This window comes from Cryptomeria japonica, chromosome 3, assembly GCF_030272615.1.
Source record: "Cryptomeria japonica chromosome 3, Sugi_1.0, whole genome shotgun sequence".
NCBI lineage: Eukaryota > Viridiplantae > Streptophyta > Pinopsida > Cupressales > Cupressaceae > Cryptomeria > Cryptomeria japonica.
Genome location: NC_081407.1, coordinates 295,653,148 through 295,660,935, shown reverse-complemented (window position 1 = coordinate 295,660,935; position 7,788 = coordinate 295,653,148).

Here is a 7,788-nt window from a genome sequence, read left to right as displayed (position 1 = left end):
CCTAAGCATATATACTATCCGTTAATCAACACAATGTATAGAAATTTTGCATACAGAGCATAATCATCAGAGAATATAGTATATATCATAGCATATATCAAAATTTCAAAACAGATACTTCTCTGCCTGTGTCGGAAGATCAAAATTTTAAAACCAAAAACCAGATATACTTCTCCCCCTTTGCCAACAATGACAAAGTACCACTGAAAAACCCTATTTCCATATATATATAAAAGAGTTTATTACAATAATGAATAATACTTGTCAAAAATTGATTTATAGTCCTGAAAAAATTGTTTCATGGATAGGGACAAGGACTCAAGTAAGGAGGTTGCCACTTCCTTCTCTGTCTGCATCTGGGATACCTATTCCTCCATGGCATCTACTATGCTCAATTCCTATGTGATTTTTAGGGCATCCAAGTTCAGATAACACTTCTGAAGAATTTGCAGTCGTGGAAGTAATACTAGTTGAAGCTCCTACAAATCCCTAGACTGTGTGCTGATCTCTTACTCGATCTTGGCTGACTGGATCTAGAACCGGTGAACAGTTTGCCCATATGCTGCAAAGGAATCATAAGGAGTCTTCAATGTGCCAAAGTAGGACTATAAGTCTATTTGAAGCTATTGCTTCTTGGCTAGCACATCATCACAGAATAGATGAGGTTGACAGATTTTGCTGAGTAGCAAGTTTCCCCCATCGAAGGCATTCCTTATGTCCTTTTGATCTTTTAGCAGTTCAGTCCTAAGCTCATTCAACTTCTTCACTAGAGCAACATTAAGAGCCTTTTGGTGCTCTTTCTTTACATTGGCCTCCGCTGCTTCTTCCAGACTCTGCACCTAATCATCCACTACAGCACACAGAAGTTTGAGTTGTGCTAGTTATGATTCAGTGTCAGGAAGATTGTCTACAACCGCCTGAATAATATCTTGTTCCCTTTTCCTGTGAATTCCTTCAAGGTACTCTTGGGCAACCTTGATGCTCTGCATAAGCTCAGACTCACTTGCAGATTGGAGATCAATAGGACTCGAGATAGCAGTCTGTTTGCCTTGGCTCCCAGTTGCCTTAGGAGTCTCCATCTGTGTGCTCTTCATTGGTTCAATTTTCTTGTCTGCTTCTTCCTTCTTTTTCCTCTCCTTCTCTTATTTCTCTTTCTCTTCTCTTTTTCTTCTCTTCCTCTTCCATCTTCTTCTTGTCTTCCTCTTCTTTCTACTTCTTCTCTACTTTTGCCTTCTTCTTTGCTTCCTCTTCCTTCTTCTTCTGTGCTTCCTCTTCCTTCTTCTTTTGTTCTTCCTCTTCCTTCTTCTTCTCTTCCTCTTCCTTCTTTTTCTTCTCTTCCTATTCCTTCTTCTTCTTCTCTTCCTCTTCCTTCTTTCTCTTTTCTTCCTTATCCTCTTCTTCTTTTGTCTTCCTATCATCTTCTTGCTTCTTCTTTTCTTCATCTTTTCGTTTCTCCTCTTCCCCTTTTCTCTTCTCTTCCTCTTTCTTCTTTTTCTCATCTTCATCCCTCTTCTTTTTCTCTTCCTATTCCTTTGCCGCTTTCTATGTGTCCTCAGCTTTTTCACCACCCTGATCAACTTGTTTCCCTTGTTTAGTTCCCTCAGAAGTTATGTTCTGAGTAACATCTTCTACATCCAGGGCATCGACATCGATGGTGTCAATTGGTTCTTCCACCAGGTTTCCTTCTTCATCAAAGACCTCATCTGGTTTGGAAATAACCGGTTCCTTTTCCACTTGGAGGTTGGCCATTCATGCTTTGTGAGAGCTGATAGCATGAGCCATATGCTAATGAGTATCTTTTTCAACATCATCAACTCTCCCCTCCAACAACCAGAGTCTTCTTCTCCTTGTGAAGAAAAGACCTTTATTTTGATCCAAGGCATCAAATAATTCTGAATTTGAGAGTTTAGGGAAGTACTGTGCAAAGAGTTTCTCCCTAATCTCCTGTTCCTTTTCAATGGGAATGCACCATTTATTATCTAATGCTTTAAATAATGAATTTGGTGTCTAAGATTTAATCTCTGATGGTGACCGGTCATTTTTACACAAATAAAGAATGATTTCCTGTAGTACTTCATCTTTTTCCTCACTGTTAAAATCATCATAATAGTCTACTAAATCATGAAGTAACTTTCTCCTAATATTTTTTACTGTTCTTTGACAATGTGTCAAAGGTTTGGATGAGGAGATGTCTATATTTACCGATGCGGATGTTGCCAGTTCATTCTTCTTCATTTTCTTTGTCTATCTTGCCTTCTTTGGTTGTTCATCAGACTTGGTTTCTTTGGAGTCCAGTTCATTTGCCTTAGTCTTCCTCTTTCTTTCAAAGACTTTTGCCGGTATTACCTCCAATTTCTTCTTTGCCGGTGACCACTTGGTCACTCTTGGAGTTGTAGTGGTAGCCGGTGTCAATGTTGTAGGCACTGCCTTGGCTTTCTTAGCTGTCGGTTCTTTTCCCTTCTTCACCGATGGTTCTTCAACTGATGCAATCCTCTCCAAGTAGGTTCCAGTCCTCTTGGCCTTTGGATCAAGAGGCGAGGCAATAAGGGTTGAGGCATACCCTTCCAGCATGTCAAACATGACCTCATAGCCCATAGGCTCCACTTCCTCCATTCTAGGCTCAACAGTCTCCATTAAACATTTGTCCACCTGAATAGTGAAACAGATGTCATCTTCGTATTTCTTCACTATGTCACTTGAGATTCTTACCCTCTGACTCATCTTTCTTCTGAACTCATCAAAATATTTGTTTAGTACCTCAGGGTAGCCGGTTCCAATGGCTTGTACACTTTCCTTTATCTGCTTGGTTACTGGTTGGTCAGGGGACCACTAGACATCTCCTACACCCAGAAAGTAGCCTTGGAAATAAAAGAACAACCCTACCAGTAGTTGTCCAAACTTAAACCTCAGTGAGTTTTCTTGTTTGATTGCCTTAAGATTTAACAGGAGTTGCCTCTGCATGTTGGTGCATAAGTCAAAACATGCATCCTCTTTTATCATCCGGTAAGCGACATTTACTGTTGCAGCAGATATAGAATTAATCCTTCTAGCTGAAAATGTTTTGTATCCCATCACCATGCAGGCGTATTTCACCAGATCATCCTTGATAGGATTGACTATCATACCTCATGAATCACTTGTTGAATCGGTGAGCTTCGTCATTTCCATTTTGCTCACTTTTCTCAGGGCTGGCACTTCCCCTATGTTGCAGAAACCGGTGACTGCCTGAGGCATGATATCATGCGTCCTCTCCAGGTACATCTTCTCACTATGGACTCTGCTCAAAATAATTCTAATATGATCCTCCATGAAATCTTCCAGAAAATATACTGCATTGTGGAATTTCTTCTTCTCTATGACACTAAATTCTGGTTTGATCTTTTTGTCCTTGCCGCAACATAGACCTAACTGAGTGTGAATGGCTAAAGACCCTAAGTCTTCTATTTTGCAATCAATATAATTAGAAATTCCTTCTTCGACTATGACTCCAGCCGGAACTTGTGACAAAACATTATATTTAGACTTCCTCTGAATAAAACTTTTTGACTCAATTGATGTACTCGAACTGGTATGAGATGCAGAAGCCATTGAAGAGTATTTCAAGAACATGAAAAATACCTTTCAAATGCGAATTTAGGGCTTCATGATTATGCTTCACTTCACTCTCTATCAGATGCCAAATCATCACTTTGTGTTCTCTACTATCGCTTGCAAACTAGATTTGAATCTCTTTCAAGGTTATTTACTTTCTTGAAATCTAAGCTCAAATCGCCTTTTCTTCGATTTGCACTTGAAAACTTTTCTTCGCTCGAAAACAGATAGTGAGAAATGATATGAAAAATGCATTTATACATGTCTCTCACCTACCATCATTAATGCTCCTCTATTAGGGCATAAACCCTAATTTTCCTTTTTACCATTTTCGGTCTTCTACCAAGTGATAGGTATCACATACCAGTTAAGGTCTTTTACCGGTGTCAACCGGGGGTTCGAAAGCATTTCGCCATTTGCTCCCCCTAAGCCTTTAAGGCTTAGTTTTCTAGTTCTGATATTTCCACACTAGGCACAAAAACCGGTTCCTCTTCCGACATTATTAGTTTCTTCCACCATATTTTCTTCATGTCCCCTTGAACTTTTGAAACATCGATTTCTCCTTCTTGAGTGACCAGTATATCATCAGATATACTTTTTTTGCTTCTGTAGAATCTTGCAATGTAACCCAGTCTGTTGCAGTGATAGCAAACAAGTCCAGGTTCTCTCCAAGGTCCATTGTACATATTTCCAGTCTTCCTTCTGCATGTTGCAGCAATGTGACCATGACCATGACAGATCATACAACTTTCTCTCCATCCATTTGCTACTTGATGACAACTACTTCTCGACTGATGATTGCAGACATTAAACCAGTTGTGGTTCTAGTTCATAAAAGATTTAGGACCAGTTCCTTGGGTCCCCTGAGGATATCTTCTAGTGTTATACATTACAAACCTGTATTCAAATGCTCTATTCTCAAACTTGTTGCATGCATAACAATGACCATTGAACTTATTGGATATAGGTACATTGTTGATAAAATAAGGAAAATTATTGTAGGCTTTGCTCCTACATACATTGGCAGTGTGTCCTTCTTTAAGACAGTTAAAGCAAATAGGTTTGAACTTTTGCTTACCTTTTCCTTTGAGTGTCAGTTGCTTCTTTGATGCTTCAACATTTGTTCCTGAGGATTCTCCTTCCTCATGTCCAGAAAAACCAAGACCATTGGTATTCTTTGCCTGTCTAGATGACTCAAGCTTTTTCTCTAGCTTGATAGTACTTTTGCCAAACTTAGCAAGTATTTCCTTTGACTCAAAGAGTTCTTTGGAAATAGCAGTGTTTGTCTCCATTAGACTTGCATTTTTTGAGATGGCAATGTTCAGTTCTCCTTGCATGTCTTCTTTTTCCATTCTACTCTCATGAAGGCGAGCAGTTAGTGCACTAATCTCATGTTTCAACTTGGAGATCTCATGATCTCTGTCTTTTACCAGATCTTCACCTTTTCTCCGGTTCTCAAGCTCTTGACTGAACCGAATAGTCAGTCCTTCCAACTCCTTTCTCAGATTGGAGTTTGAATCATTCAACTTATTCACTTCAGCAATCATGGCTTCTATGTTAGCTTCATCTTCAGAACTACTTTCAGATAGTTCCATCAGCTTCTCTGCATGTTCTCTCCTTTTTGCTTGAGATGCCTTGTATTTGACCATAGGATCATCATAGGCTTGCTCAGACTTAGTGAGCCATTGAGCAAGTTCCCTCATGGTATATTCCCCCATTTCTCTTTCCAATTGGTTAAACTTATAGAAAGGCAGGCTCTGACACAAATTGATGAATACTAAGAGGGGGGGGTGAATTAGTATGCCAAAAATCACTGCACTAAAACACTTACACAGTCTAAAGATAAACTGGTAAAGCAGTCTAGCAGTCAAACCGGTTACCACACATGCAAACCAAAATGTGAATAAAGCATTCACCCACAAAAGAAATGCAACCATAACACAAGATATTTGACATGGAAACCCAACTGGGAAAAACCATGGTGAGATGGAACTCACAAGTCACTATCTGCAGAATAGAAACCAGATCGGTTAACGTCTTACAATGTTCTTCACCAGAGCAGATCTTGTTAGGAATCTCAATCTCTGTTAGGAGATAAGTCCGATTAAAGACTACTTTGTTAGAGGATTTTAGATTCACATGTGTGAACCACCTTGTTAGAGGATTTTACAAAGGCTTTGAGGCCTACCCGGTTAAGGGCTACAGACTTGTCAAAGATGTGAGTAATCAACAAGTGTTTGATCTATCTAATAGAACAAATTGCTTGGTTAGATCCAGTATTGCTCACAGCTAATGCATTCCAGCATTACTTTAGTCTTCTCTATCTCTCTCACAGTTACAACTTGATCTTTTCAAATAAGATTGTTCTCAACTTCCACCTTAAACCCTAGCTCGACATTAACCCTTTCAGCAACAACTTAAAACCCTAGATATGATGTCCTTTTAAAGGAATCTAATTTCATGTTGGTCCAATAGGATTACATTACAATTTCCTAGGTTCAATGCATCTAGTCATACTCAGTAACATGACACAAAAAGCACCATCAATGTGTCGACACCGTCAAACAATCGGTGGATTGGTAACTCATCACAGAGTATTACCGGTTCATACAAAATACTAGTTGCTGATTTGACAAAAATGAAGACTGATAAGAATGTGTTGTGCCTCTTTTCTCCCTCATACCGCTTGGGATCAACGAACCGCTTGTGGTTGACATGCCGCTTCAGACTAGGAAACACATTCTGCAAAATCACCACTAGTCTAAAGACTAGTATATAACATACCGGTTGGAACAAATACCGGTTGAGCACAAGCTTATACATATACAAGGGGATCTCAATACAAGTGTGTGTCCATCAATGACAATCACATCATAAACAACAAAAATGCCAACAGAGTTTGCAATCCTAAATTACACCAAAGAAATGAAAGAATACAACAGTGTAGTCTGCAAGATTATGAAAATCAAATCACAATGCTGAAGAACCTATAGAAGACATTCTCTATCAAATATGGCTATATATGCAAAGTAGTGAGGGTGCATCTTTAGAATGCAGGGTTTGTTGGCTAGGGTCTGCAAAACCCTATGTTGGCCAAGAGCAAGCCATCAAAAATCATGAATCGGTTCAAGAATATAAAGGATTACTTGACATTTCGAGTAATAATATAAGAAGGAGGACACTTTGTATAATAATCAGGTGTAAGTTTCATACATCAACCGAATGCTCAAAAAAATACAGTATGTCCAACCAGAAGAAATTAGGAGTTTAAAATACTCCTCATGGAAAGTACTCAAGAGAATAGTCTTCTCACAAAACATAGTCTGAAATATTCATCTAAGAAGCATCCAAGAAACATTCCCAGTGAATAAAGGATCAAATAAAGTTTTATTTTTTTTCGATGATCAAAAGATTGACCCAATACAAACAAAATGTGAGGTGCATAATGAGGTTCATCTTCTTGACCTGTTTAAGACAAAGAAGCTCCAGAAAACCTTATTTTTTTTGCAACATGTACTCAGAAAAATTAATTTGCAAAGAAGAGGAGTGAGCACAAGTTCATTTACAGTTACAGAGGAAGTAAGAAAACTTGATTTCATCGATTTTTAGCCAAGGAAGCTAGGATTTGAGCTTATATTTTCCAAGGAATTACAAAATAACTTTGTTAGAAGCATACCAATTTTGAAAAGGCCGAGAGTTTTCTGGAAAATGCAACAGAAAACCCTTGTCAAAGCTTCAGAAAACCCTCGAGTTTGCTTAGATCCTAGGTTGGCCGACAGTAAAACAGAAAAGGCAAATGTGTGATTTTTTCTTTGTTTCAAAGTAATTATAGACAAAGTAACAAGTATGCACAATGTTCTAAGTTAAAAAGCACAATAAGTATCAAATTGGTGTAGATCGATCTTACCTATAGCGGCTCGATGGTGAAAGAAAAATACATCAAGGCTTCTATCAAAGAAAGCTTTAGAAACCCTCATAATGGTTGTTGTGAGCAGTATGGAAGTAGGGTTTCACATTCTTATCAGCCTATAGCTTCCTCGAGAAGCTTGAGTGCAAATGAGATGTTTCATCTCTTGGCATTTAGGTTTTATTTTAGGGTTGTTTATGCCATAAGGAAAATGTCGACCATTTGTTTTTGGTGGCATTTTATTTTTTTCTGCAAAGTGTGAATTATATGTTCCGTGAACTTGTCTCTCT